The 12,185-nt window shown below is 34.8% G+C and overlaps 1 non-coding gene across 1 annotated transcript; it reads left to right on the forward strand.

The window, feature by feature from the left end:
- Positions 1–11,528: 11,528 nt before the first annotated feature.
- On the forward strand, positions 11,529–11,635 carry LOC124888238. Its single transcript, XR_007046369.1, has one exon. It is a non-coding gene; the product is annotated as a small nucleolar RNA R71 (small nucleolar RNA).
- The last annotated feature ends 550 nt before the right edge of the window (positions 11,636–12,185 follow it).

A 12,185-nucleotide genomic window follows, 5' to 3' on the forward strand; every position in this document is an offset into this window, starting at 1 on the left:
CAAAGTACTAAGAGAAGTTAATGAGTGCAAGGTGGAAACCTAAGAGAGTAAAAAGGAGAGGTTAAGAGTAGCGAAGTGAGAATGTGGCCACAAACCCAATTTAACATTATTTGTCTTTCTATTATTAAGGACTTGTGTGTAGGTGAAAACATGGTAAGCGGAGGAGAACAAGACCAAAAAAAGGAAATTACCATAGAAAATTTGATGAGGACAGTAATATATGTTTCCAAAGATTTAAAGGGACATTCACTCAAAGTTAAAGAATAATATTCTCATGTATTTCAAGGTAACAAAGCAAGCTCTTGCAGTTTAGTAAATGTGAATGATCCTTGTGACACTAGTAGCAAGTTTAAGTTGATTAATAACTTAACTTCATTCAAGAATAATAATTCTTTGCCTTCTGATAATAATGTAAATTTTTAAAGAATGGATACACTACGTAATCCTATTGATGATCGAGCTCATTTTTCTTGTAAGATCGACTTCTGTCCACCTAATTTTTAAAATTTTGTGTAGAATTATAGTACATAGTCATGTAAATAATGTATTGACCAACGTTCATGAAAATTAGTCCTCTACTTGAGGATTTTTGTAAAGTGGTCAATGAACCTTAAGATAGTGATGTTGTGATAATGTTCTTTAATTTAAAATGAGTAAACCTTGAACAAGACTTTAAATGTAAAGCTAACTATTTAATTTGCTCATACGGATGATCACGTGTTTGGAATTTCATGGAAACTTTGTAGTTGTCATTTTTACAGTGAACTTACATATTCTAATCCTCCTTCATGGATTGCTCCCTCTCTCTTTAAGTAAAATATATTGTTTGAATATGATGAATTACTCTTTTTCATAGTGGAGTGGATCATGTTAATGATGTGTCTCATCTTGAGGGGTATACCATATGTGAGAACCCATTATTGTGTGACAACATTCCTTATAAAGATGGAAATATCTTCTCAAAAGGTGAGAGTAATGTTATGGTAAATGAATGTGAAGAAATAAAAAATGATTTTTCTGTACCAATTGTTTATTCTTCTTTGAGTGTTCAAATTATTGAGCATACTGTTGAAAATTTTATTACTCAAAGAAGTGAGCATGAGCATGAGGACGTTGTTCCGGTCTAATGGACACACAAGTGCACGTGATCGTACAAGTAATATAGTGACTAGAATAGTCGGATAACGTACCCACAAGGACTATGTAACTAGCAATTCAACCAACTTTATTTTCTGACAAGAGTGTATTAAGTGTTCACCGTTTCAAGAAAATTATGAAGTTTCTAGTAAGAATATGATTAATAACAAACTAACAAAATTCAACAATAGCAATGTAAGAAGGGTTGTAAATAATAATAATGAAAATTCCGGGGTTGACACACTTTCGACAATCTTAAAAATCTCAATTCCTATCGTAGATTAGTTAATTATCTAGTTATTGATCTGTAGGGTTTAGAGTACGATCATGGTCTCTCGATCATCTAAACTTTTACATAACGGGACATTACAACTACATCATTAAGCGGGGATGTAATAATCCAATTAGATTCTTTAAGATACCACCTACATTTGAACCACGCAACAATTATAGGTATATCTCTATCCTAGATGCTAATTCAAATTCCTTATTTTATAAAAGAATAAAAACCTTGCTCCTTAACCTCTTCATTCTAACCTATGATTCTCCTCTCGAATTCACATAGGAATATAGATTTATTTTAATGGTGGCCACTAATAAAAATAGTAAGCACAAGAAAGTAAGAATAACACAACAATAATTCAATGCTAAACCACGATAAAAAATATCTAATTGCAATCATGTCATTGACCTCAACCCTAGAGCAAGGTTGTTTAGCCACTCATGTTCGAATTCAATATCTATAACAAGTCATTAAAGCTAACAAAAAATAATCTTTGAATAATGAAGTTTAAAGAACCCTACGATAAGTGTTAAAAGTATCTTTTCCACTACTATACATAGCCAAAAGTATTTCAATTGTGTTTAAGTAATGGCTTTTATTTTGGAATGAGTTTGGCCTCTCCTAAAATACCCCGCATCGCCTGTTATAGTCCACCGCTATGGAGCCCGTGTCATCTGTTATTCCTATCAAACTGAGGCCCGCGTCACCAGATGTAGTCCACCGCTATGGATCCCACATCGCGGGCTAATCGCTCGGGCTCACTGGAATTTTCCTAAAAATATTTCTCTAAGGAAAAAAGCACTACTGAGCTAGTTGCTCCCCTTCTGCTTCATCCCTCCAAGCATGATTTCGAAGCTCATTGGAAGTGTCTATTATAGACAATATAATCAATCTCACAGCATCGATCATTACTTTCTTCTCGTCATGCATCCAATTGAGTCAGAACTTATCAACAATCCATCCTACATTACTAATGATATTCATCAACATTACAACATGCAATTACATACTAATCAGAGTAAAAATACACATTTGAGCTCATAGAACTAGGCCTATTATGGGTGAATATTGGTGATTAGACATAATTATGCCCCAGATCACCAACCTTCACTTAGAACCTTGTTCGTCCTTGAACACACCAAGAAACACTATATTCAATTAAACTTAATCATCACAACCAAGGAAAAATACTTGTGTCGGGCACTAATAGACCAAAAAAGAATCTTTCATTATGACATATCAATTCACCTCTAAAAACATAGGAATACTCTTTTCAAACATCCTTACATCAAAAGGAAACTGCCAATCTGTTGGCAAAGTCAACAAGATTGTTTAATCGAGAACATTCATACGTCATTTGACAGTTATCCACATGCACCCTCACTATAAGTAAGTTTCCTATATTTTCTATCAATCTTAAAATACATAACAGAATGGGAATATCAAAAGAAAACAAAATGCTATCAGAAAAGAATTTATACACGATAGAAAATGAACCATAATCTTTCCATTCGTGTACTACTCCACTAATAGTCAAATATTAGGATGGAGAATCATCTAGGTTTTTCGAGATTATAATGTAACCAAAGGGACAAGTAGGAACTAAATTGGTATATATTAAGTAATCTCATTAAGAACTTTAGTACATCACCTACACAATTAAATCATCAAATTAACAACCAAATGCGTTCCTCACAATTTTCCCTTTTTCTCTTACTTTAGCCCAATCTTATAATACATGTTACGCACACTATATGGGAGTGTAATTCATTCACCACTTTTTTTTCTTCTTTACAAATTTTTCTCTCATACACTTTATCTCAAAAATTTCTATTTTTCATTATTTCACACTCTCAAACACCACATATGTCACTTTCTATCTCAATAGCAATCTTTTAAGGGCTTCTATTTTACCACAATCCTTTATTAAATTTTGACTCCTTATTCTAATAATTTTCTCTAATGACCTTAGGACTTTCTTGGATCAAATTATGGTTACCAACAAAAGGAGAATAGGGTACTCATAAGGCTACCAAAGAAATTAGGTTATAGCCTCAACAGGGCTAACGAGGAATATTTATATGGGTAGGTAAATGAGGTTTAAAAATTTGGCTATCAACAAAAATGCCAACATCATTACCTAAACCTAACATTATTTATTTCACTTTGTAATCACACTGGGAAAGTTCTAGACATCACTTTACATGTAGAATAACTAAAAACCTCTTTCACTCTTGGTGCATGCTAGATTAAAGATGGCTCCCTATTGGATTTGGTTCTCTCACTTTGTCAAATTCAACTTTAACCAACAAACCAAATATCACACCTACTAAGATTGAGCATCTAAAACTAGCTCCCTCTTTAATTTACGAAATATCCTTTATTCAAAACAAGTATGTTCCAAGTAAATCAGCCACATAGCCAGCACAAAGCATTCGTCCCAAAAGTGTTGATTTAGTTCTTAGAACTTCTCAATTTGCTACAACTAACTCGCCTTAATACGGTCATCATCCATCCATCATAGGGGAGGGAACCTAACTATAAATGTTTATTGAGAATTGCATTTAGGGAAAAAAAAATTACTCCTACTTAAACAGAAGTAACTACTCAGCGACCCAATTAAAAAGCAAACTATTACTTAGAAAGTTTCATCAATACTAACTATTACAGAACGTATAGTTCCAAATAGATAGAATGAATGAATCCCACTCAACAAAAATAAAAATATCCAACACAAATAAAGTAAAAGTGAAATGAATGAGATTCCATTACCCCATACTTAAAATGAAGCACTATCCCAGGGCTCGCAAAGTAAACAAAGTAAGGGATGAGGAGAAATTCCCTATTCATATCCCTTCCATGTCATCATTAATGAGGGGACCATACGCCTTAGCTTCTAAGTCAGGGTCATCTATATCTACCTCCTATTACTCCAAATCCAAATTATGCAGCCGATGCTCCTCATCAGTTGGCACATAATTATCAAAAGGTTCCATAAAAAATAGGGCCTATCCACAGTATGATCCTCGCATAATGACAAGATGATAGTCCAACCTACAACTCTAATTTTCTGTTGGGTAGCTGGATGCCCACCAATCTACAATAGAATCATCTGAAGCACATACATTCAAGTAGTAATCTTATTGTTCTTAGCCTGACACTTGGGCATAGTCAATGCAGAACCATAAGTTGTGCTCCCCTCAGTATGGAATACATCAAAATGGCAAGTTTCTACAGGCGGCCTATAGTCTAGGTCCTCCTCCTCTACCCCTTGATCTCACAGGAATCTCGTCAGTAAGCCTCTAAAGCCATACCTTTGCTTCGAATAAAGACTTACCTTTTTCATAGCCGAGAAAATCCCAACTCCTACATTAACATCAATATCATCATGCATTAAGGCATAAATAATACATACCCTGACACGTGTCATATCAGTCAGGTGAGTCTCCTATATTAGACATGAGTAGATAACCTTTGTCTAAATTTGGGCCTCCTGGTTTATCTGACTGAAGATTAAGGTAAGTTGAGTGTTGTTTTCCTCATGGCATATCTATAGAGATATCGAGTTGTTTCCACACAAGAAATGGTGGATGTTGTTTGTTATTCATCAGCTTTATGGGCTCAACATCAATTTCAAGTGTACCGAGCAGAACATTTAATGAATGAGCAGTGAAAGTTACAACCTATACTTGTATCTTAACCTTTGAGTCCCTATGACATTGGTCGTAGTTAGCATAAAAATTCCCAAACAAAGCTCAAGTTTCACTCATAAGGCTGTCAAACAAGAAGTGCATGTGTAACTCTTATATCTGGGGCACAATGATTGGAAACTCTCTCAATAAGTTCTTCTTGTGAATAAATTGATCGAAAGTTTACTTAGAATCATCATTCTTGGCATAGCATTTTCGTCAAGACTCAACAACCCATCTAGTGCCATACCTCTTCAATTGTCCGTATGGGAGAACTGGAAGGTGAGATGCACTACCACTTTGTCTATCTTTTTTCATACTTTCTTAGAAGGTCTTGCTATGAACTTGCCCTTTTGTTGTTGAATATACACATCACCTATTAAACAACTTATTCAACAACAACATCAAATAGTACACCTCTTTGAACTAGCAAACACTAAGTGTGTGGATAATGGTCAACACCCCTCACTTAGTTTCTAGTATAGGTGCGTGGGTATGATACAAAGATACTCAGACTTCCCCCAATTATGAATCTGCATAATCACAATTTCCCATAAAATTAACAACAAAATAACTCATCTTTCATTCAATTTATAAAACTTATTGTCATTATCACTTTATCACACAAACTTTAGATATACTTACTTTGATATTTCAACAGGACCACACCATCATGTACTCCGACAAATCCTATTTCAACAATTGTGTATGATTTCACATAAACTTAGTCTAATGGAACATATATCACAATAGCATAACAAGAAGTAAGTTAGTGGAGAGTGATTAGGACACCCCATACTTTACTGATATCGTGGTTTCCCAATTGGACCACCTAAAGGTACTCAGACTTCCCTCGTTATCAAAGTACCACACATACTAATTTAGGTGTCATTACCTAACCCATATTTTCTATTACAAAGATAGCCCATATATGTAATTTGTAACAAAGATTCATATGTTCCTAGTCTATTTTATCAACAAAAGAGCATAAACTAAGCATTTTCTCATAACACATGTAGTGCACATAATACCTCCAGGGCACAACTTTCCTAGACAAAGAAACTATATATTCTTATTATTACTTATATATTATCATATCATGCACCAAAATAAGTAATATAATAAAGAGTGGAGGACTTACCTGGTGGTCTTAAAGAAGTGAAGGAGAGCTTATTTTTTCTTGAATAAAAAGAACAAAGTTTGGAGGAGAGTATTTTGATAAGAGAATTAAGGGGCGGGGTGGAATAGGTTTGATAAATGAATGGGATTTGGAAAATAAGTGGATATTTAAAGGGATTGAGGAGTAGGGTACCAAAATTTAGGAACTCTTACAATAGTAGGGATTTTCCATGCATCGTGGGCTCACAACTCCGGTTTAAGCGAGGTGCCATGGGTCTTGGAGCATCGGTCTAACTGAGGTGCCATAGGCTTATTGCCTAGTCTAACTGGAAATCCATTTTTTCACATCGATTTTAATCTTTTCGGGGAATATTTTATTAGCCTTTTTCTTTTTCACCCTGTACCTTTTCATAGTGCCTATTTTACTCACCTGAAGACTTCCTTTGACCATTTCCACATACTCCTCCCTTTTTATTCTCTCTCATATAACTAATTTTTTCATTTCTACACCCTAAACAAAAAATAACAAAATAACATTAGAAAAAATGGGTTGCCTCCCACTCAATGCCTTTGTTTTTGTTAAGGCACGACATCCTTTTTTGTATTTTTCATTTGTTTTCTATTTTGTTTTTTTTACTATGAATTAAACTACACTATTGTAGTATATTTGTGGAGTGCCCCGCAAGGAGTGCCTTAGTTAATGTCATGGAACGACCCAACTCAAACTTCTTTTCTTTGAAAAGGGGATAGAAGTAATTTGCAAATCCCCATGATCAGCCTAATAGTTCTTCACTCTCTGCCCATTCACCAAGAATTTTTCACTTTTATCCATGGTCCACAGTTCAATAACTCCTTGTTAAGTCATATGTACCACTTCAAACGGCCTAGACCACTTGCACCTCAGCTTAACTAGAAATAACTTCAATCTGGAATTGAATAAAAAAAGAAGTTCGTCAGGCTCAAAAACTCAAATTAGAATATGATTATCATTCTACTTCTTGGTCTTCTCTTTATACAATTTTGGATTCTTATAAGGTTGTAAGCAAAACTCCTCATGTTCATTTAGTTCGAGCAATGTTTTCTCTTAAGTGGCCTTCAAATTAAGATTTAGTTTCTTTACAGTCCAATAAGCTTGTTGCTCAAGATCCATAAATATGTGGCAATATTTCTCATATACCAAATGGTAAGGAGTGATCCCAATGGGTATCTTATAGGATATCATATACGCCCACAGTGCATCATCCTTCTTCTTTAACCAATGCTTACACTAACCATTAGTCGTCTTCTACAATATTTGCTTGATCTCTCGATTAGAAACTTCTACTTGGCCACTGGCTTATGGGTGGTATTTTGTGGACACCTTATGCCTAACACAACTGTCACATTATTCGTGGTGAGGGTAGGAGCTTCGACCCATTTGGACACATAATAAACCACCACCAGGATGTACAGATTTCCACAAGAAAGGAAAATGGCCCTATATATTATATACCATAAAAATCGAATAGCTCAACCTCTAAAATATTGTTTAAGGGCATCTCATGGTTCTATGATATTGTGACCAACCTTTGACATTGGTCGCATCCCCTCACAAAATAAACCGTATTGAGAAACTTTTCTCATTGTTCGCTCACCCCTATGATGTCCCCTTTAAGGGGATAAATGAAAATAGTGCAACATTTCATTAGATTCAACTTCAAAAACACATCTACACACAATCCTATTAGCACCTTATTTAAAAATATAAGGCTCATCCTATACATATGTGCACGAATCATATAACAGCTTTTTCCTCTATAGACTGGTAGCTTTGGAAGAGTAAACACCACTTACAAACACAATAACAATGTCTATATTGAAAGGAGATATTTAATGCCAACATTTTCACATCTAGAAACTTTTCACTTATGCAAAGTGTATTAGAGATATGAACACGACTCTCTAGCATTGACAGATAATCGACCACTTGATTTTTATCCCCTTTCCTGTCTTACACTAGTAAATCAAATTGTTGAAGCAAGTGTATACACAAGATCAACCATGGATTTGAATACTTTATGTTAAACAAATACCTGATGGTTGCATATTCTCTATGAATAATCACCTTGGTACCCAAAAAATATGGTTTGAATTTATCAAATGCAAAACCAAGCGCTAACATATCCTTTTCTATGACAGTGTAATTCGCGTTGGCTTCATTTAAGACTTTACTTGTATAGTAAATATAATGAAATTCCTTGTCTTTTTGCCATCCTAACACTGCTTCAATTGATAAAACACTAGAATAACACAATAACTCATATTGAAATGTCCAGTTAGGAGAAAAAATGATGGGTGCTTCTATCAACCTTTTCTTTACAGCCTTGAATACTTGCTGACAATCAGTCCTAAATTAAAAGTTAGCCTTTTTTTCTAAGAATTTGCACATTGGACTGCAATGTTTGAAAAGTATTTTATAAAGTGCCTATAGAATCCCACGTGCCCAATAAAACTTCTCACTCTCTTCACTGAAATCGGATCAGGTATCTTTTCAATAACTTCAACTTTAGCTCTGTCTACATCAAATCCATTGTGTGACACCTTATGACTAAGGAAAATTGCTTCCTTAACCCAAAGGTTACACTTTTCTCAGTTTTGTACAAGATTTGTCTCTTCACAATGGGCTAAGGCACTATCTAGATTCTGTAAGAAAACATCAAAGACATTACTATAGACAGAAAAATCATCCATAAATACCTCTACAAATTCTTCCACCATGTCATAGAAGATCGTCATCATGCATATCTGAAATATTCTTTGAGCATTGCAAAAGCTATAAGGCATACACCTGAATACATATGTGCCATATGGACATGTAAACATGGTCTTTTTCTAACCTTCTAGTGTTATTATGATCTGATTATACCATGAGTATCTGTCTAGAAAGCAATAGTATTCCTGCATTGCCAACATGTCTAGCATTAGATCAATAAATAAGATAGGATAATGATCTTTACTAGTGGCTTCATTCATCTTTTGCTAATCAATGCAAATCCTCCAACTAGTTACTTTGCGCGTTGTAATCTATTTATTATCCTCATTGGTCACTAGAGTCATCCTATTTTCTTTGGGACACCATATATAAGGCTGACCCATTTGCTGTTAGATATGGGATAGACAATCGCAACATCAAGCTACTTAATGACTTTTTTCTAACCACTTCTATCATCACTGGATTAATTCTGAATTGGTATTGTACACTTTCCTTGGATACCTCTTTCATGTATAGTTGTGCCAATAGAAAGTAGGATTGATTCTTATGATGTCCGACATTTGCCATCTAATTGCTTTCTTCCTTCTTTTTAAAACTAACAAAGCTTCTCTCACCTATGCATCAGAAAAAACTCCTGACAAAATCATATGCAAATTATCATTATCACCAAGAAATACATATTTTAAATAAGCCATAAGAGCCTTGAGATCTAATTTTTGTGCCTCATTAATGGATGCCTTCGGAGATGGTTCAATCGATATATTCAATGGATTAATCTTAGTAACTCTAGTGTAAACTAATGCCAAATCAATAATTTGAACCATTTTAAGTGCCTCTACCTCATCATATAAATCATACCCCATAAAAGCTCGCTCAAGATAATCATTAGAAAAAGCAGGTAGAGCTTAGACTCAAGGTATACTACTGTTATCGCAGAAAATTCTTCATATATAGCAGGAAACTTCATTGCCTTGTGCACATCAAATACCTCGACATTGTTAGAGGCTCTCATAGTCACCTTTCATATAACTGCATCCATAAAAGACTGCCCATTTGTTAAGAATGGACTTCCGAAAATAAATATAATCGCTGGATCAACATCAAAGTCAAGAACAAAAGAATCCTCTAGGAAAATAAGTGATCCTACTTGTACCAAGAGGTCTTCAAAAATCCCATCAGGCCTACAAGCGACCTGTCAGCTAATTGTACGATAATAGTCATGGTTTTGGGACTCCCAAGACCCATATTTTTGCACCAAGATATGGGCATTAGATTGATGCTTGCCGCTAAATAACATAACCCCTGAGCACTAATGGCTTGCATTATTTCACTCTTTAATGTAAAACTATATAGATCTTTTTGCTTTATCATTAATTTGTTCTAAATGTTGGATGTATACTTATAAGTAAGTGCTTCTATAGCAAACTCTATCAAATATTTCTTGTTTTCCACTATGTCTTTCACATACTTTGCGTACTTTGAAAGACTTTGCAAAATATCAACAAGAGGAAGATTGAGTTGATCCAACTTTAAAATTTCTGAAAACTTCTTGTTACTAGTCTCCTCTTGGTTCTGCCGAAGCCTTTGGGGAAACAGTAGTGGTAGAGTCTTCTTCTCTACTTTGGATTCTTTAGCTGCATCTTTTTCTTCAATGACTTTCTCGTTATTATTTTTAGTACTATCATCGATAGCCGCAGGACATACATGCTCAGGTTCCAACTCTTTTAGCTACAAATCTATTCTTGTAGCGATTGTATTTACCTATTTTGGATTTGCCTCAATATCACCAGTTATAACTCCCTGAAGTCTAACTATTTTGGACACCTGCAAACTGACCAATTTACATCTCCAAATCCTTTTTATTCAACTATTGATTCTTCATAGTTGTTTGTTGACTCTTCATATTTGTTGCCAATAATGCTTGACCAGCTATAAGTTGCCTCAACATCTACTCTATATTTTTTACTTGAGTTGTGGCCTTATTACTCTAAGCTTGCTGCTGTTGATACTTTTGTTCTGGCCCTTGGTACTGATTGTTATTTTGCACTTGATTTCCACCGAATGATAAATTGAGATAATTCCATTAACTTGAATTATAAGTGTTACCACAGTTTAGTTGTCCTTGACTATTAGCATTCACAATATGGTTGACAGAGTTTGGATTAAATACACAAGCATCGACTGAATGCTTGCTGCTTCTACAAATCTTATACCATGCATTAGCCGGTTGAACTACATTAAATGTGGCCACCAGCTATGTAACCCCAAACTTTATGTTGTTGAACTGATTAGTTATCCAATTTTTTAATGCAGCAAGCTGTGCTAATAAATTCATGAACTAATGTACCTCCAACACACCTGCATCCTTCTTAGGAGCACCCCTAGAGTCTAAAGCCATTCAGTATTACCTTATGAAGTCTGATTCATCAGTGTATATAATTCATCATAGGTCTTTTCTAGAGCCTACCAACCTGCTACTGAATCCGAGAGAATCTTACTATTTGGCTCCAAAATCGCTATGGAAGTATGAAGAAGAACATCTTTAAACTTATAATGGTGAGGGCAATATCTGAGCATGCCCTTAAATCTTTCCGAATCTTGATAAATATTTTCTACTTCTTTTTGTGTAAAACTCAAAATCTCACTTCACAAGTATGAAGTCTTCCCTGGTTAAAAGAATTGAATAAGAATATTTCAAGCCAAATCATTCTAGCAAGTGATGAAAAGTGGTGGTTCAACATGTAACAACCTTTTTGCTTCCCTAATTAAAGAAAAAGGGAAGAGAGTTATCCTGACATAATCAGTATGCACCCCTGTTAGAATATATGTCTCACTAATTTCCTGGAATGTTTGTATGTGCTATTGTGAGTCTTCATGTTAAAATACAACAAACTGCCTGTAACGCCCCAAAAATGGATCCTGAAGCATCACCCAGTGCTTGAGGCTACGAGTAGCCCCAAGCTAATCCTTTGAGCCATTTTTATTCAGTTCAACACGAATCAATGGGGTTTCCATAAATAACCCTCAAATATCAACAGAGTAATCATCATCAAAGAACAAAACAATTTCAGAAAGATAACAAAATATGACTTATTAGTCAACTCCCAACATCTATACTAGTCTGACAAGCCTTTAAGAAAATCAATAAAACCAGTGAGCCATTGAGACATGCCCCAACTGACTCATACTCAGTTATCAAATGTAA

This window comes from Capsicum annuum, chromosome 10 (assembly GCF_002878395.1).
Source record: "Capsicum annuum cultivar UCD-10X-F1 chromosome 10, UCD10Xv1.1, whole genome shotgun sequence".
Lineage (NCBI taxonomy): Eukaryota > Viridiplantae > Streptophyta > Magnoliopsida > Solanales > Solanaceae > Capsicum > Capsicum annuum.